Here is a 25,564-nt window from a genome sequence, read left to right on the forward strand (position 1 = left end):
CGGCTGCAATGTTAAACAAGCCCATTAACGGCATGCCCTTTGATCGCATGGTTTTTGTAAAGTTCATACAGTCCACATGTAGGCGCAAGTCTGACCATTTTTGTCTCCATAATGCAACACACTTGAGCTGCTCGAACCATAGAGAATGATAGAGGCCTCTAGTGGCCAAAAGTCTGTGTTAGCATGGGAAGCACCATTGAGAGCTTCCACCATCTTAATGTAGTCAACTGGGTGGGACTTCCAACTTCATTGGCTGATCCCTCCTGACGAAGAACAAAATGTACTACTTCAAAATGGAGATTGCCTCAATGGCGCTCCCAATGCAGTCACAGACGCTATGATGCAATGATAAAGATGAGTCCTCTATCTATCTCTATGGCTTGAAGGTGCCCATTGTCTGTCTGTTTTTCAATGCCAGTTCTGCTTAAGTTTGTCACACAGCTGGCTAGGGCTGGAAGCACCCCCTCCCTTTGTGGAGAAAGGGGAGGAGCATATTACAGTCACTCTCTCACTGATGAACTGTATGTATAGCAAGGTGTTTTGACTGTGTGTATGTTTGACTGTGTGTATGCGTGTACCCTTTTCTCCAAGTGAATTGTGATGCAGTAAGTTTTAGCAGTGAGGGGGGAAACAATTATAAAGAATAGGCAGTTTAGTTCTGATTGGGTATGTGCAAGACAGATTTTTAACATGGTGATTCAATCAAATAAATCAACCCCCCCCCCCCCCCCAAAAAAAATAAAGTGGTTCGCTAGGGAAAGTGGATATAATCAATTCCAGAAAAACACACAAACCAGGAGATTAACCAAACAAATGAAATACAGTAGCTAAACAAGAAAACGTGTTAATATGATAAATCAAATTCCAGACATTTCAGGCATAAACATTTTAATCACATATATATTTTTAAATACCTATTTTGGTCATTGGTGGAACTACAGTGGCACAAGCAGACATTTTAATTGAAAATGAGTTCGCCTGCAGAGGGGCCAGTGAGACAAAATGGCCGACCTGAAATTAGCTCATGGGATGTGCGAAAATGAGTAAATGTCAGTAAATGTAATTTTTCCCAATGATTAATAAATTTGCATATGTTATTTTGGCTCTGGATGCATATGTTGTACATATAGGTCTACTAAATCAAATTAACCTATGATCAGAACAATTTAGCACTTGAAGCAGTTGAGCATCTTTTTAGTTCAGTCTGGCCTAAAACGAGTCTTACCTTTCTGTTTTTTTTGTTTCTTCCTTTTTCCTTTTTGATTTAGATCCTAAATTTGAAGCCACAAAACTAACAAATCACCACTATCTATAGACAATTTGGTTTTTAGACACTTATGTTGCTATGCTACTATGAACAACTATAGCTTTTGAACAGTTTAAATGCTTAACAGCTACAAAGAGAGCCCACAGATTACAAGCACTGGAGTTTCAGCTGAAACTTTTCTAGGATGTGGGATGAATAAAATAAAAAAAAGTACAATACATAATTTCCACCAAAGATGTTATACTTTACTATAATTATAAACTGTTTTTAGTATACTTGTGTTGCCACTGTTCTTAAACAGACTCCTCCCACTTATGAATTCCACCCCTGCTCCCTTCATACTTCCCCCATCCTTCCCCCATCAGACAAGACCACACCCCATCTTCTTGCCATGTCAGAAAACAGTTTTTAGCTCTTCCACTATGGCGGTCTTGTGACTAATACTGTCTATTCTCCTAGTAGATCAGGTAGTCTGTGAAAGTCTACACAAGTCTTGCATACCCTCAGGCGATCAGGTAGTCTGTGAAAGTCTACACAAGACTTTCTTACCCTCACAGATCTAAGAAAATCAAGTTAGAAATGGTTCTGTTCTCTCTTCAAGACATATAATTTCCTTCAACTTCTACTTACCTTGTTGAATTAAAAAAAACCTTCATGGACGACAGTATTCATACTGTACTTGATTTTTTTTAAAAAGCTACTCCTACCAGCTTTCACGTTGTTTTCTGTCATGGACGACATCTAGTAGGAGGTGCCTAGACTGCTCCCACGCACTCAACCCCCTCCCCTTGACTACGAAGGAGGAGGAGCTGGCAACACAGTGGTGGATGACTGACTGTAGTCGCTGAGAACAGTCTGCATGCACAGGTTTTGTTTTGGTGTTCTTTCAAGCCGGCGAGTCCGCGTCACTATCACGCTCATATTTACGTTTTTTCCCTTGGTTCAGTTTGCGATCCTCTGCACATTATAAACCGATGTTGTGAGCGAGGAGCACATTCAGCTCGTGCGGATACCGGCTATTTCGCGGGAAACAGGCAGAATTCAGAAGCATCGGTGAGTTAGCTAGCATGCTAGCTGTCTTAACTGTTTTTACAGATCATTCCAACAGTTTTATTTTTGTCTATTTAAAATGTGTCACTTTCTCTATAAAATAGACGTTTCGTTTTTTTCTGTCATGTTCTTGAACGAGTAAGTGTAAAACATTAGCTTGCGATGTAGACTGGTCTTGGCAGGGACATGGACGTGAAAAAAAGTGAGGTGGGGTGAAGGGGGGCGCTAGCTAGCTAACGTTAACTGTTAGCAAAATCATTTTAGATTTTTGGCTATTGAGTAGAGAACTACAATTGTTTGTATATATTTAAAGATATATGTGTGTTTTATATATCTACCAAAATATATATATTTAAAAAATGTGTGTTTATATACACACAAGCACACATTTAATTTATTTATTTATATATATATATTTATTATATTATTATTTTTAAGATGTGTGTGTGTGTGTGTGTATATATATATATACACACACACACTTTTTAAATATATATATATTTTGGTATATATATATTTATTTTTGAAGTCTGTCTATACACACACTATATATATGTGTGTGTGTATATATCTACCAAAAGATAGCTGCAAATGTAATTATATTTAGTATTTCTTATGTTTGCTTTGTATTTGGCTGTACATTTTTTGTTGCTGCCCAAAATGTTATGTTTCTTTGAAGACAAAAATGTGCTTTCATCGAAAACATGTATCAAGTACAAGTGAATGTTGCAAGCCTAGGCAGCTAAAGCGGTTTGTTACACAGCATAGCTTGTTGGCACGCTAACTACCATACTTTATATTATTTGGTGTCAAAATTTGGAAATGCACACGCCATCTACAGGTTATAGTCCATCATAACCTAGCCCAGTGATTCTCAATTGATGGGTCGTGACCCAAGGAGGTTTTGAGTGGGTCGCGGGTGTCTGGAATAAAATAAAATCTTGACTTAAACCAGGTAGAACATGTGTAGTATAGCAACACTATTTTGGTTGATTTTGTGGTCTAAAGCAAGTGAGTTTATTAACATTCTTAATCAAGGACATGGGCAAAGTTGTATTTTTGAAAATGAAAGCGGTGGGAATGTTGTTTCCTTGTCGTAATTGCTGCATTTACTATCAATATAGCATAAAACATTTTTTCAGATTGTGTTTTGGCAATGCGAATATTGGGTCGCAACTGAGACAACCTGGTTCAATATGGGTCCCGGGGAAAAACCAGTTGAGAACCACTGATCCAGCACTCAGAATCTAGACAACCCCATTGGTTGGGATGATGTGATCCCCTTCAAACCTTGACAACTTCTTTATAACCATGACGGCCACCAAACATTGACAAAGTTGTGAGTGCAAGTCACTGGGGCTATAACAATAAATGTTGCTTCTTGCTCTATAAATGAAGCAAGGAATTTGTTTCAAAAGGAATTATCAATGATAGTAAATTAAAAGATTTATAAAATGTTTGCAGGGAAGCATGGAAGAAGCCTATGTAGGATCGGGTGATGCTGGAGGGTGTCAGTTGAGATGTTGCAGTATTACAATGAAAGGGGTTATCTGGCTTAAATCATTTTAGTAATCAGACTGATAGCCTCTTTTCAAAACTAGCAACCAAACAAAGAGCAAGTAATGTCAAACTACCATGAGATATTGAGACAAAGTATTGGTACACACACTATGGAAACACAGACAACATTGAATGACAAAAGGGAAGAAATGGACAAGACTGGTCAGGATCTTTTCTTTCGAGCTACTGTATGAGGAGTCTCGCTCTAACATCAGCAATAACATGTAAAATGTATGAGTAGGACATAAATACATTTAGCATATGTCTAATTCAGCACCAGTAGGAACTTTAGGAAGCAACCTTAATGTGACTGCAAAGTATTCCCTGACATTGTTACAAATTGGGGATCAAGCACATGGAAAAAACCTAGCTAACAGCAACTATGGTGGCCATTTTGAGTTGCTGCAGTAATAAGTGGCACCGTCAGAAAATGTGGCAGCGCAGTGTTTGTGTGTGGGGGAGGGGATGAGATAGTGAATAGTTAGCACTCAGCTAGCTGCATTAGCCTCCCAGGAAATGCATAATAATTATATATGATAACATTTTAGACAATCTATCACTTTCAAAGTCTTGGGTCTTTGAAGAGTACTGCCATTTTTGTTCTTGTTGGCTGTGTGGAAGGAATGTTGAATATCTGCTCCCAATGTGCTCTCTATTGCAATTGGAACTTTCTTAGGTCTACGAAAATATAAATGATGGTGAACAGACACAATTACTTTCCCAAACACGTTTTCATTACATTGGAAAGATTATTATCAGATTACACGTGGGCATAGGCCTAGAATGAGCTTTTCTTCTGTTTCCACACAGTCCTAAAATGAACAGTAATGTAAACTGTGTGACTTACATCGAGGGCAGACACATCTCTCTTGGAGACATATTTTGTGCTGGAATTGGAATGCCCGTCTCACTGTATGTACTAGCATACGTGAAAGGCTGTTCATGCTTGAAGAAACCTAGTGCACCCCTGGAAGCATCGTTTCAGGTATGCCTAGATGTTTTTTACACATTGTAATGAGTTTGGAACCACATTGGTTTTGAGGTAGTCTGTCTATTAGTGTAACATAAGGTGTACGTAGAATTACAGAATTAATACGCAATCTCCTTTAACGTGAACTATTTCAAGTTGTTTTTGATAAATATTGAAACACCTATTATTGGTATAGTTTCTTATAAAAATAATATTTTTGAACGTAAAAAAATGTGTTTTTAATGTTCAAGCATTACTCTCCCCTCTTGTCTTCTTATTTGATCTCAACCCCCCCTGGCTTCTTAAAGTGGTACGGCCTTGGTTTGCTGTACTTTTCCACTCAGTACACAGTCTGTCTGTGAGGGGGAGGGGTGTTCCAACGTCTCCTGTGTAGACCAATCGTTTACTGGATAGTTGTGCGTTTTTGTTTTGTATATTTGTTCAATTGGTGCAACTTTCTGTGTGTGTGTGTTTTAGGCAAATTTGGGATTTAAAAATAAGTTATTTCAGGCACACTGGTGAGTTAGTTCATGTTCATTTGTGTAGAGACTTGAGATTGCATTTGTTCTGGGGGGTTTTCAGTTCCCTCGTGTAAAGTAGTTTATTACCTTGAACGTTTCATTGTAAATATGAGTACCAGTAGTTCCAGTTCGTTCACACCAAGTGTGTATGCCCCCTCATCCACTTTAGTCTCCCCTCTGAGGAAGATGGTACAGTCCTGCAGACAGTTATCCCTCCCCCACTGCTTTTCCAGGCTTCCATATGCCTGCGGTTTCGGGGCTAACTGAAAAGGAGGCAGAATTCAGGACAAAAGCTAGGCTTTTGCAGTTGTCATAGACTATATTAATATTTTATATTGACTAGTTAATAGCTATTGGGCGATTCCATGCCAGCGGGAGCGAAAAATATTTGTTTTGGCAATTCTCACATAGAAACTTCATTGGGAGGAAGGATGTTTGACTTTTTTTTTTTTTTACATTTGTATCACAAATCATATGATGAAAGTGTACATTTAAGGCCTTTTTTTTTAGACCTATACATGTTTCCTGTAAGACTATGATCTATGAACCATACATGATATTTTGGAATGTACACATACTCCATATTTGAGAGAACAATATAAGGAGGAAGATGTTGTCTGGATCATGTACGGTTCACAAATCATTGTGTCTTACAGGAGGCGTGTATCGGTCTAAAAAGAGTCTAAAATGACCACTTTAATCGTGATTTTTCTCAAAAATGGTTAGTGATACAAATGTTAAAAGTATTTTCAAATGTCTTTAATCCCAATGAAGTTCTATGTGAGAATTACCTGAAAAATCTGATATACCTCAAATATTTTTCGCTGATGTGGAATCACCCTATTGCTAGATGAATTACCTTTGAAATAATACATCATTGTTGAATAATTACCTGATGTCAATAAACCATATGCACATTTCTGTAAGAAAAAATAGGTACGCGTTCTTGTGTCAAGAAGAGACATTGTCGTGTCATCCTAGTTTCAGATAAATAACTTTGTAGAATTGACTGTTATAAGTTTTTCATATATAACGATAGCATGACGAGTTTCTCCACATAGACACTTTTGAATTTGGTTAACGAAGACGTTGTTGAGTTTATTTTGGTAAATTTGTCAATCTGGTTCAACAAGACACTTAACTGTTTGTGGTAGTATTGGACTGTAACTGGTTCGAAACAATCCCTCTCACCTTCTGTCAAACCAAGATGTCTGCCTCAAGCGACCTCACCAACCCTGATCAGTCATACCCAACCTGTCTCGGGACCCAGAGTATGATCTAGCCTTATAATAATATATACCATTTAGCAGACTTTTATCCAAAGTGATTTACATCAGTGTGTGCATACATTTTAATGTGAATGGCCCTAGAGGGAATCAAACCCGCGACACAAGCGCAGTGCTCCACCAACCGAGCCACACAGGACACTCCTTAATCAACCAGTTTCAGTCAATCGAACAGCCAGTCTATGGATGAACATAACCCAAGGGAGGGACTGACACCAATGCAGCACAAATATGAGAAATGTGCAATCAGTTCTGTGTGGGCAATCAGTAGCAAAGCAAGGAACCCCTGTCTGGCCTGGGAGGAAAACAGTCTCCAGATACTCACTTCATCAGTGCTTTGTTGTACAGTTTAGGCCTTCAAATTTGACAGACATTACAATAATCGGAATACCATTCAGATGCCTGTATTCTGTGATTCCATTAGTTTTTTTGCATCGTGGAAGGTATTTAGTTCAGAAGTATGAAAGCTCAGAATACCAGTTGTGTGCGTAGTATTTGAAAATATGTGTTATGTACTTCATCTCAATCCGGAAATATTTAGGCTAGTGAGTGAGGTTGGACCTCTTGAAGACTGCTTCCACGTTGTGACTGTTGCTGTGAGTCGCTACAGAACTGTCGTGTGTGGGATGGGCAGCATAAAAAACGAGCGCAACATTTCACTCAAGATAGCCTACACTTAACAGGATTTGTGGAGTAACATTTGTGTGAAGGCCTACAGGTCAAGTCTATAACAGAACTATAAGGTGCAACCACTCCACCCCACCCCTGAACGTTTTACCCGTTCATGTGATAGACATCTTTAATGGTACTTTACATAACAGAAATATAGGCCTAACACCAGCATAACGTCTTGTACTAGCCTAATCCCATTTGTGGTCAGTTAGCAATGTAGGCTAGTCACTTACATATATTTATCTAATATGCCTGTAGGCTAATGTAGGAAACGTATGCCATATATCACTCCTTGTTCTGGATCCCCGGGGCTATTCATGCCAGAATTCTTCAAAACTGAAGGTCGGCGTTAACACTGTAAAGTAGGAAGTAGAGTATTGAATGATTCTTCCCTTGTCTAAATAACATTGCTTAAACTGGTTTCAGCAGGTTCTAGCTGGTTCCTTTTACACTGCTTCTGGATTGGCTTAACGACCTGATTGAGAGAGCAGGGGGAGGAACGTGATCCCAATGTGATCTTGAGTCAATATTTATGTTTGTCTTTGGTGCTTTGGACATTTCATGAATCATTGATTGTTTTATATCCCAAGGTCATTTAAACAGTGGTTATTTAAATACTTAAAACATTTTTGTGTATGTGTGTCAAAATGTCTGATGTACAAACTTGAGAGAAATTATGTGTTCATTGTCAGCGAGGAACACATGAACCAACCTGCATTATGGATGAGAATCAGGCCTAATTATAATTTATAACAATTATTATTCTGCTTCTCACAGGAGTCATTCACATAAAGCCATGAACTGCTATTGAATAAAATACTTCATGGCACTCATTAGACCAGTAAAGATTATTATGTACAGTCTTGCAGATCTATAATAAAAGTGTTCACAGAACCCCCAGGGTGTAATGTAGTGGTATATGTACTGTGTTGCTCGGGTCTAATGATTGCACCACTATCAGTTACTAGTATAGGGCCCTATAAAATCTGCATTGAGGAGAACGAGGTACAGAATTACTGAATCCAGATATTAAAACAGAATTTATCAATATTCAAAAATATATTGAACTTAGTAGGAAATCAACTAAATGTATTGAACTTATTAGTAAATCCATTAAATTGCCCAAATTAATCATAAAACATGAACAAAATCCATCAGTGATTTGTATTTTCCTGCACTTTCTGAAAAGACACAGGAATGCCCCTCTGTGTGTGTGTGTGGTGCGTGCATATGTCTACACTTTGTGTAGCAATTAGCGATGATGCTAATGATAACCTTCTGATAGGGATGGAAGGCTTTCCTTAAAAAAAAACTAAATGTTAACTACAAAGTAATATATGCCTACCTGGTAGAATGATATCATGATTATTTGCATCAATCCAGTGGCCATTTTGTTTTGCACACACTGCAAAGTGCTAGAGAAATGTTGCTAACCAAACAAAGGTATCTTGCTGGTGCATTAAAGGGTAACTACACCCCAAAATCAAAATGTCTTCTATTTTTCTCAGACCCCGAGTAGTATCCTGATGAGGTTTAAGCATTGTTGTGGACTTAGAATATCCCATTTCTTTTGTTTTTCTATAAATAAATGTGTGATTTTTGAGAGTGAAAACCTGGTTATTACCCCTAGGGGGGAAACGTAATTTGGGAAAAAACTAAACGAATCGGGCAAAAAATAAAACAAATTTTATAAGGCCCTATGTCGGTAGGTTACTTCGACTTATATTTTTTTGTAGTAGCTGGTTAGCAAGGAATTTCTCAAATTAGCAATATTTGGACTTTCAACGTACAATTGATTTTAGACAGATCACTGTGGGTCCTCTGGAATAGAACAACCTTGTGGATAAAGATGCCAGGGATTTTTGGGGGTTTGGCAGGGTTATAAATCTAAATTACACATCACAAAATCTCATTTGCGACAAGATTACACATCAATCTTATTTGCCTTGAAGATACTTGAGAAACTTTCATTGTTTTTTTTATCCATGATAGACAAGAGGGAGACTGAAATAAATCAAGCCCAATGCATTTATTTTAATTTTTTTAATGACAATATAGGTCAGTTGTTTGTATTGGTTCAGACAAGAGACCTAGTATGTTGTCAGCTTTATGTAAAAAAAAACTGTGATCAAAAATGCTTGATACTGGAGTAGGTCTGTAAACTGCATGAGAGCTGAAAAAGCATGGAACGTCTCTGTTCAAATCAGTATCTCAAAGAGTCAGCGATCTTTCGGTTTCAATGTTAGCATAGGTTATGAAGTGCGGTCTTTCGGTACACTCCCCATTTGTATAATTATGGTAAGAATAAAATGATACCTTAAAGTAAGAGGAGTATAATCTCTCTAGTTCTCCTGCACAAGTGAATGTTTCAGCCAACAGCTGCCAAGTGCTAAGCCTGGCTGCACATAGCAGCAGCACTGGCGGACATTTTGAGTTTCTGCTGGCAGTCCTCAGGCAGTCTATGAAAGAGGAAGGGAGTGGGGGATGGGCATACTACGCAGTGAGCTATTAGCTGGCTAGTGTTAGTTGTACTGAATAACTGTAATATCAGCAGCATTTTTAAATGATCTTAGGTTTCATCTTGTAATCCAAGAAATGGGCAAGAAACAGAAAACATAGTCCTGACTCAAGAATGAGTAATCTATCGATTACCATAATTATTTTATGCATGTTTGCTTTATCATTGTATTGCTATTGACATTAGTGATTACAGGCCTTCTTAATTAAGTTATTTCTATATTTTTATACTTTCACCTGTGTTACTTGTGTATCTTTTCTATCTATAGTGTGCTCAGCTGCCATAATATTCTATACTGGTGTTCAAATCAAATGTTATTTGTCACATACACATGGTTAGCAGATGTTAATGCGAGTGTAGCGAAATGCTTGTGCTTCTAGTTTCGACAATGCAGTAATAACCAACGAGTAATCTAACCTAACAATTCCAAAATGACCACCTTATACACACACGTGTAAAGGGATAAAGAATATGTACATAAAGATATATGAATGAGTGATGGTACAGAACGGCATAGACAAGATGCAGTAGATGGTATCGAGTACAGTATATACATATGAGATGAGTAATGTGGGGTATGTAAACAAAGTGGCATAGTTTAAAGTGGCTAGTGATACATGTATTACATAACGATGCAGTAGATGATATAGAGTACAGTATATACATATACAGTGGGGCAAAAAAGTATTTAGTCAGCCACCAATTGTGCAAGTTCTCCCACTTAAAAAGATGAGAGGCCTGTAATTTTCATCATAGGTACACTTCAACTATGACAGACAAAATGAGAAAAAAAATCCAGAAAATCACATTGTAGGATTTTAAATTAATTTATTTGCAAATTATGGTGTAAAATAAGTATTTGGTCAATAACTAAAGTTTATGTCAATACTTTGTTATATACCCTTTGTTGGAAATGACAGAGGTCAAACGTTTTCTGTAAGTATTCACAAGGTTTTCACACACTGTTGCTGGTATTTTGGCCCATTCCTCCATGCAGATCTCCTCTAGAGCAGTGATGTTTTGGGGCTGTTGCTGGGCAACACGGACTTTCAACTCCCTCCAAAGATTTTCTATGGGGTTAAGATCTGGAGACTGGCTAGGCCACTCCAGGACCTTGAAATACTTCTTACAAAGCCACTCCTTTGTTGCCCGGGCGGTGTGTTTGGGATCATTGTCATGCTGAAAGACCCAGCCACGTTTCATCTTCAATGCCCTTGCTGATGGAAGGAGGTTTTCACTCAAAATCTCACGATACATGGCCCAATTCATTCTTTCCTTTACACTGATCAGTCGTCCTGGTCCCTTTGCAGAAAAACAGCCCCAAAGCATGTTTCCACCCCCATGCTTCACAGTAGGTATGGTGTTCTTTGGATGCAACTCAGCATTCTTTGTCCTCCAAACACGACGAGTTGAGTTTTTACCAAAAAGTTATATTTTGGTTTCATCTGACCATATGACATTCTCCCAATCCTCTTGTGGATCATCCAATCATCCATCTAGCAAACTTCAGACGGGCCTGGACATGTACTGGCTTAAGCAGGGGAACACATCTGGCACTGCAGGATTTGAGTCCCCGGCGGCGTAGTGTGTTACTGATGGTAGGCTTTGTTACTTTGGGCCCAGTTCTCTGCAGGTCATCCACTAGGTCCCCCCGTGTGGTTCTGGGATTTTTGCTCACCGTTCTTGTGATAATTTTGACCCCACGGGGTGAGATCTTGCGTGGAGCCCCAGATTGAGGGAGATTGTCAGTGGTCTTGTATGTCTTCCATTTCCTAATAATTGCTCCCACAGTTGATTTCTTCAAACCAAGCTGCTTACCTATTGCAGATTCAGTCTTTCCAGCCTGGTGCAGGTTTACAATTTTGTTTCTGGTGTCCTTTGACAGCTCTTTGGTCTTGGCCATAGTGGAGTTTGGAGTGTGACTGAGGTTGTGGACCGGTGTCTTTTATACTGATAACAAGTTCAAACAGGTGCCATTAATACAGGTAACGAGTGGAGGACATAGGAGCCTCTTAAAGAAGTTACAGGTCTGTGAGAGAAAGAAATCTGGCTTGTTTGTAGGTGACCAAATACTTATTTTCCACCATAATTTGCAAATAAATTCATTAAAAATCCTACAATGTGTCATTTTGTCTGTCATAGTTGAAGTGTACCTATGATGAAAGTTACAGGCCTCTCTCATCTTTTTAAGTAGGAGAACTTGCACAATTGGTGGCTGACTAAATATTTTTTTGCCCCACTGTACATATGAGATGAGTAATGTAGGGTATGTAAACATTATATTAAGTAGCATTGTTTAAAGTGGCTAGTGATATGTTCAGGTACAAGGAACATGATTGATCCCTGATTGTTGAGTGATATCTGTCAAATGTTACAACTTGTAAACGTTGATATATTTGACTATGGTGTCTAACGTTATGTACTCTCTCAGGCTTGTTTTGAACATTACGGCAAAAGGTCCTTATTTTCATTTGCGTTCTTATTTTAGGACGGAAGTAATCTAGATTTCTGGTGGTTAATTAAACGGTTCTCTCTAGCACCCTCTCTAGTTGGAGAAATCTTCTCCCCCCCCGTCAGAATGGTTTAGTCCTAGCTAGGCTGTAATTTTCCATGCAGCTACAGACTGCTAGTGTGGGGGAGGGGTGGTGCTAAGTGTGTCAGGCTGTGCACTCTGTACTGACTGCGCTGCTAGCCTGTTTTTTTTTGCGGGCAAAAAGCAGTCTGTGCTGCATGCTTCTGCCAAAGTTACAAAAAAAAGTATATTTTGCTTTTGTTTGAATCACTTTTAAGATGGCTACACTGGGGTAAATCCCAAAGGGGGAAAATCATTTTGTTTCCATTCTTTTGTTCTGAGTGTGTTACACTGTGCAGTTTGTCAGCCTGTGCTGGGTCAGTGTTGCCTGTGCTGGCTGTCTTGAGCCACGAGGCTGAGATTGATGGTTTCACTGTGCGCACAGCCTTGCACAAGAACACTCTATGCTGAAACAGATGGAACAGTCCAACCTTAGTCCCCCTCACCCTCCCGCTTTTTTTCTTCCTCCCTCTGCTGTTGCTAGTACAAACAACACAGCCAATCGAATCACGCGTACGACCTCTGTCCAACGGAAGGCCTTCTTCTCCAGACTACTGTTCAAGGTTTACTTGAATTTCTTTCTTTTTTTTGAAAACTGTTGTACAGTTATAATGATGTTGCTCTGTTCTGACTATGATCTTGGCCTACATATCAGTATTTAACTTTAACTATATATTATTTTCCATTAAGTAGTGCTATGCTAGCCACAATTCCGAAACGTAGATAATATTTTTAGTGTTATTTATTTAAATAATAATAATAATAATGTTTACAGTAGTGCTGTTTTGTATTAGGAGAAAATATTTGTATATATTTTCTGTAGTAAAAAAGTATAATTCTTGTCATTTAGATTGTCATGCCCTGCTATTTGTGTGTGAGAACATGAGAGGTTTTGGGGAGAATGCTAGAAGCCTTAAGTATTGTATTAGCAGCAATGCTTTGCAACCAGTCCGAATGTGTAAAAATCGTTGTCTGACAAGTGAAAAAGGTCTTGAATCATCATTGGCACCGGAATAAGAACAGGAGCTTTAACAGGGATGTAATATCTTTATATCTACCAATGTTTTCTCATATTGGTTTCTTGGCTAATGGATTCTTATGGGAATCTATAAAAAGTACAAAAAGCAATAAGACCATAAACTGTCTCTGATCAATACTGGGATATGAACACTGATCAAAGCTAATGTTGCGTGGCTCCTCCCGCCTTGCCACTAATTGAAAAACACACCTGGGGTTTGAAAGGTATAGGGGCGGCAGGTAGCCTAGTGGTTAGAGCGTTGGGCCAATAACCGAAAGGTTGCTGGTTCAAATCCCCTAGCTGACAAGGTAAAAATCTGTCGTTCTGCCCCTGTTCCCTGGTAGGGCTTCATTGTAAATAAGAATTTGTTCTTAACTGACTTGCCTAGTTAAATAAAGGTTCAATACAAAATATAAAATCATCTTGGATCGAGTTAACAAAAGTTTCATTATTCAGAGGCTGTCAACAGTAATTTGTTCTTGTCGAGGCAGTGAAAAGTAAGAGCAGGAATTCTTGATTTCTGCAGACCACCTACCTCAGCCAGATCAGTTGTGAAATTTAACATACAATGTTTACTCGACATTGCTGAGACTGATAGCCTACCTTTGCCTGTGTCTTGGGAGAGATCTGAAAACGGAACCTGAGGATGCAGCAGGAGAAAACGGTCACAAAAGAAAACTGTAGCTTGGACTATGGCTTGGAGCCCAGCCCGTCTCTGCCAACTTTTTGTTTGACCAAACCTGTCTTGCTGTGTGACAGGTTTTTTTTGTATTTAATTTAACTTTGTATTGCCCTTTGTTAATGATTGAAAGATCAGCAGTATTTTACAAGTACTTGAGGAATTGCATACCTGTATACCTCCTTAGTAATTTTGAGATGTTTGCCAGTGCCTGTGTTGTCATATGGATGAATTCAGGAATGGGCAGATCACTGGAAATATATTTATAATGCGCTGCAATCACAGATGTGCCCATGAATTTTCAAGCCTTTTGAGATTCTGTGAATTGTTGTGCTGCTGTGTAGCCACATACTCCTCTAGAATTGTTGTGAGCTATGAACAGAACACAGTACTAGTCAAGTACTACTAGCCTAGTAAATCACTAAGGTTGGTCAGAGGAGACAAATATTACCAAAGGAATAGAAGCAAGAACAAGATGGTGATGAGGAGTCTTTTTCCTCCAGTTTGGAGGTAAACAGTGGACAGTTTACAGCTATTGCAGACCAGAAACCAATCATCTATGGCCCACATCAATCAGTAAATACTGTAGTATATAGTACAGCGGAGGACTAGCTTGAACCGCATCATGGACTTTTAGGAGAAAATATACCCAAATTAAATACATTTAACCTAATTGATCAGCATAACCTAACAGAAAATTATGTGGGATGGATGAGGAAGTACATCATAACTACTTTGAAAAAGAAACTTAACCTACTTTTTTTTATACAAATAAAAACTAACGAAACAGCCTGTGCAAAATTGGCATACAGAGCAGGTAACATATTAACATGAAGGTGATGTAAGTTGATGCACTGTTGTACTACAGTGGATTGGATGCGTGTTCAGTTAGCAGTGTGTGGGGGCTCAGTCTGGCTGGCTGCGCATACAGCAGAGTTGGCGGACATTTTGTTTTTTTCTGCAGTGAATCCGGAACGCGTGTAATGAAAGAGGAGTGGTGAGGGGAAGCCTACGCACAGTGTGCAGTTACATTGGAATGTTAACAGAGCTGTTGTAACATAGCAGTGATTTTATTCATTTTGTATCATATCAGAGATGAGAAAATAACATGTTAATAATTATTATAGTAAAGTTATGATGGCAAAATGTTACTGAACATATTATTTTTCATCTTCCATTCAAAGGACATTTTGGTCAAATAAGTATCTCAATCAAAGAGTGAGCGTTCTTTTGATTTCTTTGTTAGCAATAGGAGTCCATAGAACACACAAAGAATGTTATAAATTGTGATCGTTCGATACATTCCCTATTTTATGTATAATTATGCGAAGAGTAAAATGATACCTAAAAGTAGGAGGAGTTTAAACTCTAGTCCTCTTGCTCAAGTTGATGTTTCAGTCAACAGCTGCCAAGTGCTAAACCTGGTTGTCCATTGCACCAGCACTGGCGGACATTTTGAGTTTCTGCTGGCAGTCCTCACGCAGTCTATGAAAGAGGAAGGGAGTGGGGGATGGGCATACTACGCAGTGAGCTATTAGCTCGCTAGTGTTCTACTGAATAACTGTAATATCAGCAGCAATTTTAAATGATCTAATTTTGGTTTCATCTCATAATCCAAGCACTATGGAAGATACAGAAAACAGGTTAGACCTGCCTCTCAAGAATGATGTTTTTATTGGTGTTTACTTTATCATAGTATTGATATTGCCATTAGTAATTATAGGCCTATTAACTAAATTATCAATTATCATCTCACTTTCTTCTCAGAAATTCAAATTCAAATCACATTTTATTTGTCACATGCACCGAATACAACATGTGTAGGTAGACCTTACAGTGAAATGCTTACTTACAAGCCCTTAACCAACAATGTTTTAAGAGAAATAAGGGTTAAGTAAAAAATGTAAAATAAAAGTTACAAATAATTAAACAGCAGCAGTAAAATAACAATAGCGAGGCTATATACAGGGGGTACCGGTACAGAGTCTATGTGGAGGCTATATACAGGGGGTACCAGTACAGAGTCTATGTGCGGGGGCACCGGTTAGTCGAGGTAATATGTACATGTAGGTAGCATTAAAGTAGTAGTAGTAGTAAAAGTAGAAGTAGTAGAAGACTTGGTACCGCTTGCTGTGTGGTTGCAGAGAGAACAGTCTATGACTAGGGTGGCTGGAGTCTGACAATTTTTAGGGCCTTCCTCTGATACCGCCTGGTATAGAGGTCCTGGATGGCAGGAAGCTTGGCCCCAGTGATGCACTGTGCCGTACGCACTACCCTCTGTAGTGCCTTGCGGTCAGAGGCCGAGCAGTTGCCATACCAGGTAGTGACGCAACCAGCCAGGATGCTCTCAATGGTGCAGCTATAGAACCTTTTGAGGATCTGAGGACCCATGCCAAATCTTTTCAGTCTCCTGAGGGGGACTAGGTTTTGTCGTGCCCTCTTCACGACTGTCTTAGTGTGTTTAGACCATGATAGTTTGTTGGTGATGTGGACACCAAGGAACTTGAAGCTTTCAACCTGCTCCACTACAGCCCCGTCGATGAGAATGGGGGCATGCTCGGCCCTCCTTTTCCTGTTGTCCACAATCATCTCCTTTGTCTTGATCACGTTGAGTGAGAGATTGTTGTCCTGCCAGGTCACTGACCTCCCTATAGGCTGTCTCATCGCTGCCAGTGATCAGGCCTACCATTTTTGTGTCATCGGCAAACTTGATGATGGTGTTGGAGTCGTGCCTGGCCATGCAGTCATGAGTGAACAGGGATTACAGGAGGGGACTAAGCACGCACCCCTGTGGGGCCCCCATGTTGAGGATCAGCATGGCAGATGTGTTGTTACCTACCCTCACTAACAGGGGGCGGCCCATCAGGAAGTCCAGGATCCAGATGCAGAGGGAGGTGTTTAGTCCCAGGGTCCTTAGCTTAGTGATGAGCTTTGAGGGCACTATGGTGTTGAACGCTGAGCTGTAGTCAATGAATGTGTTCCTTTTGTCCAGGTGGGAAAGGGTAGTGTGGAGTGCAATAGAGTTTGTGTCATCTGTAGATCTGTTGGGGCGGTATGCAAATTGGAGTTGGTCTAGGGTTACTGGAATAATGGTGTTGATGTTAGTCATGACCTGCCTTTCAAATCACGTCATGGCTACAGACGTGTGTGGTACTGGTCGGTAGTCATTTAGGCATGTTACCTTAGTGTTCTTGGGAACAGGAACTATGATCTGCTTGCAATATGTTGGTATTACAGACTGCCAGGGACAGGTTGAAAATGTCAGTGAAGACATTTGCCAGTTGGTCAGCGTGAAGACATTTGCCAGTTGGTCAGCGCATGCTCGGTAACGCAGATGAAAAACACACAACAGGTTAACATTCACAAGGCCGCAGGGCCAGACGGATTACCAGGACATGTACTTGTGTTTAACTTTTCTATCTATAGTGTGCTCAGCTGGCCTAATATTCCATACTGGTCAGGGCTCGACATAAATGCTTGTCCTCTTGTCCAGGATTTTTTAAATTTTAATTGTCGGACAAGAAGAATATAAATTTAGGTTGTCCAAATGGACAAGTAAAACAAATCACACAAAATTCACAATATCAAACAAGGAGGGCCTTGATACAATATTCAATAGACAATGGCTTTAATATTCAAATCAATTTTTCATGTACATAAATTTAAAAAACAACATGTCACAGGGTAGGTGATATGCACATCATGTCCAAACCTATGCTGACATGAGGGAGACGCCAGAAAATTTAGCAAAGTTTTAATGAGACTTTTAATTGCATAAATATAGGCTAAGTGGCCGTCATGTTTGACAAATATTTTGAAGGATAATTTGCCTAACATTAACATCTAAAGGCTTGATTCTGTTGACATAGGCTACACGAGGCAGGGTTTGTTCAGACTAAATGGTCACAAAACTGGAGAGTGAAGGACTGTGCCTGTTGCCAGATCACACACCTTGAATCTGAGCAGAAGCATTTTGAAACTATTTAACCATAAATGTAATTGTCTAAAACTTGGAAGTTTTATGTGTCATATTAGTAACCAATGCTAGTTGATGCATCTTTAGATCTCCCCTCTTTCTTAATTTCTAACGGATATTTTCTTCTCTGTCACATAAAACCACTTGGTATTTTCCTGCTAATTGCATTTGAGAACATTTGCGCATATCCAACAGCCATGTGCGCCATTGTTGAGCTTATAATAAGATTTTTTTTAACTTTAGCAACATTTTATGCTAAATGGTCTGATCTGTTCCATCAGCCTCATTATTATTTACAATTTTTTAATCTACAGTGGTTGTATGAATTTTGGATCTGTCATCCCAGAATTCTCCCCGGGTCTGTTTTTAAACTGTAAATGTATTGTTTATCGTCCCAGGGACGACAGGACGAGCCCTGTAGGCAATTATTTTCTAAAGACATACAAAGTATTTGGTTGTAATTGTAATGGTGCAATATTTTATTGGCTACCGAAAATGGCCAACCATCCTCCAGAAGAGCCTTGAAGCGGTAGTGTTGTATTTTGAGACAGGCTTGAACGTCCGAAGAAGCCATTAGGCTGAGTGTGGCCAACATTTTTGTCTGATTCTCTATGTGGTTCCTTGCGTCATACAATGATGTGAAAATTGTCACAGGCCTTTTTTTTGGAAGAAGTGTTTGAGCTTTTGGACATGTAAAAAATGGCAAAAAAAAGTTACTTTCAAGCCCAGCTGGTGTAAAGGCACATGGAGAATAATTGATCCCTGAATTGATTGATATCTGTCCAATTGTACAACTCGTAAACATTGATACAGTGCCTTGCGAAAGTATTCGGCCCCCTTGAACTTTGCGACCTTTTGCCACATTTCAGGCTTCAAACATAAAGATATAAAACTGTATATTTTTGTGAAGAATCAGCAACAAGTGGGACACAATCATGAAGTGGAACGACATTTATTGGATATTTCAAACTTTTTTAACAAATCAAAAACTGAAGAATTGGGCGTGCAAAATTATTCAGCCCCTTTACTTTCAGTGCAGCAAACTCTCCAGAAGTTCAGTGAGGATCTCTGAATGATCCAATGTTGACCTAAATGACTAATGATGATAAATACAATCCACCTGTGTGTAATCAAGTCTCCGTATAAATGCACCTGCACTGTGATAGTCTCAAAGGTCTGTTAAAAGCGCAGAGAGCATCGTGAAGAACAAGGAACACACCAGGCAGGTCCGAGATACTGTTGTGAAGAAGTTTAAAGCCGGATTTGGATACAAAAAGATTTCCCAAGCTTTAAACATCCCAAGGAGCACTGTGCAAGCGATAATATTGAAATGGAAGGAGTATCAGACCACTGCAAATCTACCAAGAACTGGCCGTCCTTCTAAACTTTCAGCTCATACAAGGAGAAGACTGATCAGAGATGCAGCCAAGAGGCCCATGATCACTCTGGATGAACTGCAGAGATCTACAGCTGAGGTGGGAGACTCTGTCCATAGGACAACAATCAGTTGTATATTGCACAAATCTGGCCTTTATGGAAGAGTGGCAAGAAGAAAGCCATTTCTTAAAGATATCCATAAAAAGTGTCGTTTAAAGTTTGCCACAAGCCACCTGGGAGGCACACCAAACATGTGGAAGAAGGTGCTCTGGTCAGATGAAACCAAAATTGAACTTTTTGGCAACAATGCAAAACGTTATGTTTGGCGTAAAAGCAACACCCTGAACACACCATCCCCACTGTCAAACACGGTGGTGGCAGCATCATGGTTTGGGCCTGCTTTTCTTCAGCAGGGACAGGGAAGATGGTTAAAATTGATGGGAAGATGGATCTAGCCAAATACAGGACCATTCTGGAAGAAAACCTGATGGAGTCTGCAAAAGACCTGAGACTGGGATGGAGATTTGTCTTCCAACAAGACAATGATCCAAAACATAAAGCAAAATCTACAATGGAACGGTTCAAAAATAAACATATCCAGGTGTTAGAATGGCCAAGTCAAAGTCCAGACCTGAATCCAATCGCGAATCTGTGGAAAGAACTGAAAACTGCTGTTCACAAATGCTCTCCATCCAACCTCACTGAGCTCGAGCTGTTTTGCAAGGAGGAATGGGAAAAAATTTCAGTCTCTCGATGTGCAAAACTGATAGACATACCCCAAGCGACTTACAGCTGTAATCGCAGCAAAAGGTGGCGCTACAAAGTATTAACTTAAGGGGGCTGAATAATTTTGCACGCCCAATTTTTAAGTTTTTGATTTGTTGAAAAAGTTTGAAATATCCAATAAATGTCGTTCCACCTCATGACTGTGTCCCACTTGTTGTTGATTCTTCACAAAAAAATACAGTTTTATATCTTCATGTTTGAAGCCTGAAATGTGGCAAAAGGTCGCAAAGTTAAAGGGGGCCGAATACTTTCGCATGGCACTGTACATTTGACTATCGTGTCTAAGGTTATATACTCTCTCTGGCTTTTTTTTTAACATAACAGTTAAAGGTCCTTATTTTTTAGTCTAGATTTCTGGTGTTTTAATTAAACGGTTGCTGCTGCAGACTGCTAGGGTGGGTGGGGAGGGGTGGCCGCTAAGTGTGTCAGGCTGTGACTGCTGTTAGCCTGTTTTTTTGCGGGCAAAAAGAAGTTGTGCTGCATGCTTCTGCCAAGTTACTAAATAAGTAGTATATTTTGCATTTGTTGTAGTAACTTTTAAGATGGCCGTTGTGAGGTAAATTCTAAAGGCAAAAAATAATTTTGTTCACAACCTTTTTGTTCTGAGGGTGTTACATTGTGCAGTTAGTCAGCCTGTGCTGAGTCAGTGTTGCCTGTGCTGGCTGTGTTTAGCGATGAGATTGTGATGGTTTCACTGTACGCCCGTGTGCACAACCTCTGACCTCAGTCCCCCCCACCCTCCCGCTATTTTTCTTACTTCCTCTGCTGTTGCTAGTTCCCTCAACACAGCTAAACTAATCACGCGGACGACCTCTGTCCAACGGAAGGACTTCTCCAGACTACTCCTTTTCAAGGTTTACTTAAATTTCTTATATATATATTTTTTTAAACAGCTATACCCAAATGATTCTATTCTGACCAATATCTACACTTCAGTATTCTATTTTTTGTTTGTTCGCTAAAGAGTGCTACGCTAACAATGCTTCCAAAACGTAGATAATGTGTTTTTTTGTGTTATTTATGTAACACTAATGGCGTTGTATTTGGTCATTGTGTGTTTTGTCTTAGGAACATTTGTATTTGGGGGGGGGGTATAAAAAATATGCACATTTTTACATTTAGATATTTTTGTCCAGCTATTTGTGTGAGAGGGTCTGAACAGTTGGGGGACAATACTAGAAACCTTAAGTATTGTGATAGCAGCAATGCTTTGCTACAATTTAGAATGTGTAAACTTTTTGTCTGACAAGTGAAAAAGATATTGAATCATCATTGGCACCAGAACAAGAACACGAGCTTGAACAGGAAAGTGATCCCTTCATATCTACCTATATTTTCTCCTCTTAGTTAACCGGCTAATTGAGTCAAATGAGGATCTTAGAAAATGAACTGTAAAAGGCGATAAAACCACAAACTGTCTCTGATCAATACTGGGATATGAACACTGATCAAAGCTCATGTCGCGTGGCTCCTCCCACCTTGCCACTAATTGAAAAACACACCTGAGGTTTGAAAGGTAGAGATCATCTTGGATCAAGTCTAATTATTCAGAGGCTGTCAAGTAATTTCTCCTTGTCGAGGCAGTGGAGAAATTCTTGAAGATTTCTGCAGACCACCTACCTCAGCCAAATCAGTTGTGAATGTAAAATTCAACATACAATGTTTACTCAACATTGCTGAGACTGATCGTCTACCTTGTGCATTGGGAGAGATCTAAAAGGGGAGGGAATTTTCACAGAAATTGTAATCTGAAGGGAGTTCCTGAAATGTTTGCCATCGGCCTGAGGATGCAGCTCACATTGGTCTAGCAACAGAACATTAGAGCACTCTGCACTTGGATCAGGGCCTTATTTAACAGGAGAGAATATTCACTAAATAAAACTATCTTGGACTAGGCTTGAAGCCCAGCCCGTCTCTGCTAACTTTTTGGTTTGACCATATCCTCTCACTGCTGTGTAGCAAGTCAGGCGAGTTGTATTTATTCACTTTTGACTTCGTATTGCCCTATGCTAATGCAAATGATTGAAAGATCAGCACTATTTTACAATGACAAATGAGAGGACTTGCCTTCCTGTATACCTGCATAGTTTTTAGAAGTAATTTTCAGTAGTTTGCCAGTGCCTGTGTTGTCATACGGATGAAATCAGGAATGGGCAGATCGCTGGAAAGATATTTATAATGCGCTGCAATCACAGATGTGCCCATGAATTTTCAAGCCTTTCCCTGATTTTACACACCTGTGAATTGTGCTGCTGTGTAGCCACATATCCCTCTGGAATTGTTGTGAGCTTTGAAGAGAACACTGTACTAGTCAAGTACTACTAGCCTAGTAAATCACTAGTGTTGGTCAGAGGAGACAAACATTACCAAAGGAATAGAAGCAAGGACAAGATGGTGATGAGGAGTCTTTTTCCTACAGTGGACAGTTGACACCTATTGCAGACCAGAAACCAACCATCTATGGCCCACATCAATCAGTAAATGCTGTAGTATATAGCATAGCGGAGGATTAGCTTGAACTGCATCATGGGAGCTTCAGGAGGAGAATTTACCCAAACGAAATACATTTAACCTAATTGATCAGCATAACCTAACAGAAAATGGTGTGGGATGGATGAGGAAGTACATAATAACTACTTTAGAAAAAATATACAATTTGTAAAAAGCAAACCTAACCTACTTTTTATACAATTAAAACGAACGAAACCATCTATGTGAAATTGGCATACAGAGCAAATAATTTAACATTAAGGTGATGTAAGTTGATGCACTGTTGTACTAAAGTGGATTGGATATATGTTCAGTTAGTAGCGTGTGAGGGCTCAGCCTGGCAGTGCGCACAGCAGAACTGGTGGACATTTTGTTTTTTTCTGCAGTGAATCCAGAACGCGGGTAATGAAAGAGGAGTGGGGAGGGGAAACGACGCGCACTGTGCAGTAACATTGGAATGTGAACAGCGCCATTGTAACATAATAGGATGTGATTTCACCTCATTCGTTTTATATCAAGGAAACTCATCAGAGATTAGAAAATAACATGTTAATAATTCTTATTGTAAAGTCTAGGGAAAAGGTGACTAAACTATTTTTCATCATCCCTTTGAAGACATTTGGGTAAAATCAGTATTGCAATCTTTTGGTTCCTTTGTTAGCAATAGTCCATACAAGAGACAAATAATGTTATTCTCAATCTTTCGGTAGGATCAAAAATATGAATGCAACATATGAAGTGTTGGTCCCATTTTTCATGAGCTGAAATAAAAGATCCTAGAAATGTTCCATATGCACTAAAAGCTTATTTTTCTTATCTTGTTGACCAATTAGTTTATATCCCTGTTAGTGAGCATTTCTCCTTTGTCAAGATAATCCATCCACCTGACAGGTGTGGCATATCAAGAAGCTGATTAAACATCATGATCATTACACAGGTGCACCTTCTGCTGGGGACAATAAAATGCCACTCTAAAATGTGCATTTTTGACACACAACACAATGCCACATGTCTCAAGTTTTGAGAGAGTGTGCAATTGGCACGCTGACTGCAGGAATGTCCAACAGAGCTGTTGCCAGAAAATGTCATGTTCATTTCTGTACCATAAGCCGCTCCAGCATCGTTTTAGAGAATTTGGCAGTACATCCAACTGGCCTCACAACCGCAGCCCACTTTTAACCATGCCAGCCCAGGACCTCCACATCCGGCTTCTTCACCTGTGGGATTGTCGATGAGACCAGCCACCCGGACAGCTGATGAAACTGTGTTTGCACAACCAAAGAATGTCTGTACACACTGCCAGAAACAGTCTCGGGAAGCTCATCTGCGTGCTTGTTGTCATCACCCGGGTCTTGACCTGACTGCAGTTTTGCGTCGTAACTGATTTCAGTGGGAAAAGGCTCCATTCGATGGCCACTTGCACGCTGCAGAAGTGTGCTCTTCTCGGATGAATCCCGATTTCAACTGTACCGGACAGATGGCAGAGAGCGTAGAGTGTATGACGTCATTTGGGCGAGTGGTTTGCTGATGTCAACGTTGTGAACAGAGTGCCCCAGGGTGCCATTGGGGTTATGGTATGGGCAGGCATAAGCTGCACACAATGAACACAATTGCATTTTATAATTTGCGATTTGAATGCACAAAGATCTGCCGCCATCACCTCATGTTTCAGCATGATAAGGCACAGCCCCATGTCTCAAAGATCTGTACACAATTTCTGGAAGCTGAAAATGTCCCAGTCCTTCCATGGCCTGCATATTCACAAGACATGTCACCAATTGAGCAAGTTTGGGATGCTCTGGATCAATGTGTACGACAGCGTGGTCCAGATCCCTCCGATATCCATCAACTTCACACAGCCATTGAAAAGGAGTGGGACAACATTCCACAGGCCACAATCAACAGCCTGATAACCTCTATGCGAAGGAGATGTGTCGCGCTGCATGAGGCTAATTGGTCTTCACACCAGATACTGACTAGTTTTCTGATCTATGCCTCTACCTCTTTTTTTTTTTTAAAGAAATATGTGACCAACAAATGCATATCTGTATTCCCAGTCATGTAAAATCAATAGATGAGGGCCGAATTAATTAATTAATTTGAATGGACTAATTTCATTATATGAACTGTAACTCAGTAAAATCTTTGACATTTTTGCTTGTTTTTGTTAAGTGTATAATTATGTGAAGTATAAAATGATACCTAAAAGTAGGAGGAGTTTAATCTCTCTAGTCCTCCTGCACAAGTGAATGTTTCAGCCAACAGCTGCCAAGTGCTAAGCCTGGCTGCACACAGCAGCAGCACTGGCGGACATTTTGAGTTTCTGCTGGCAGTCCTCAGGCAGTCTATGAAAGAGGAAGGGAGTGGGGGATGGGCATACTACGCAGTGAGCTATTAGCTGGCTAGTGTTAGTTGTACTGAATAACTGTAATATCAGCAGCATTTTTAAATTATCTATTTTTGGTTTCACCTTGTAATCCAAGAACTATGCAGGAAACAGAAAACATAGTCCTGACTCTCAAGAAGGAGTAAACTATCAACTACCATCTTTTTTATGCATGTTCGCTTTATCATTGTATTGCTATTGCCATTAGTGATTATCGGCCTTTTTAATTCATACAAATACTTATTTCTAAACAATTATCACACTTCTCAGAAATTGTGTTACACCTGTGTTACTTGTGTACCTTTTCTATCTATATTCCATAATGGTGTTCATGTACAAGGAATATGATTGATCCCTGTATTGATTGATATTTGTCAAGTTTTACAACTCGTAAACATTGATACAGTTAACTATGGTGTCTGTAAGATTATATACT

The 25,564-nt window shown here is 39.6% G+C and overlaps 1 protein-coding gene across 1 annotated transcript in view; it reads left to right on the forward strand.

The window, feature by feature from the left end:
- Positions 1-2,238: 2,238 nt before the first annotated feature.
- LOC115103668 (activating transcription factor 7-interacting protein 1-like) overlaps positions 2,239-25,564 on the forward strand; it is a 53,705-nt gene continuing 30,379 nt past the window's right edge. The window contains exon 1 of the mRNA XM_065006155.1: positions 2,239-2,320. The gene's annotated coding sequence lies outside the window, so the exon portion shown is untranslated. The remainder of the gene's footprint in view (positions 2,321-25,564) is intronic.

The sequence above is a fragment of the Oncorhynchus nerka genome, linkage group LG21 (genome assembly GCF_034236695.1).
Source record: "Oncorhynchus nerka isolate Pitt River linkage group LG21, Oner_Uvic_2.0, whole genome shotgun sequence".
Lineage (NCBI taxonomy): Eukaryota > Metazoa > Chordata > Actinopteri > Salmoniformes > Salmonidae > Oncorhynchus > Oncorhynchus nerka.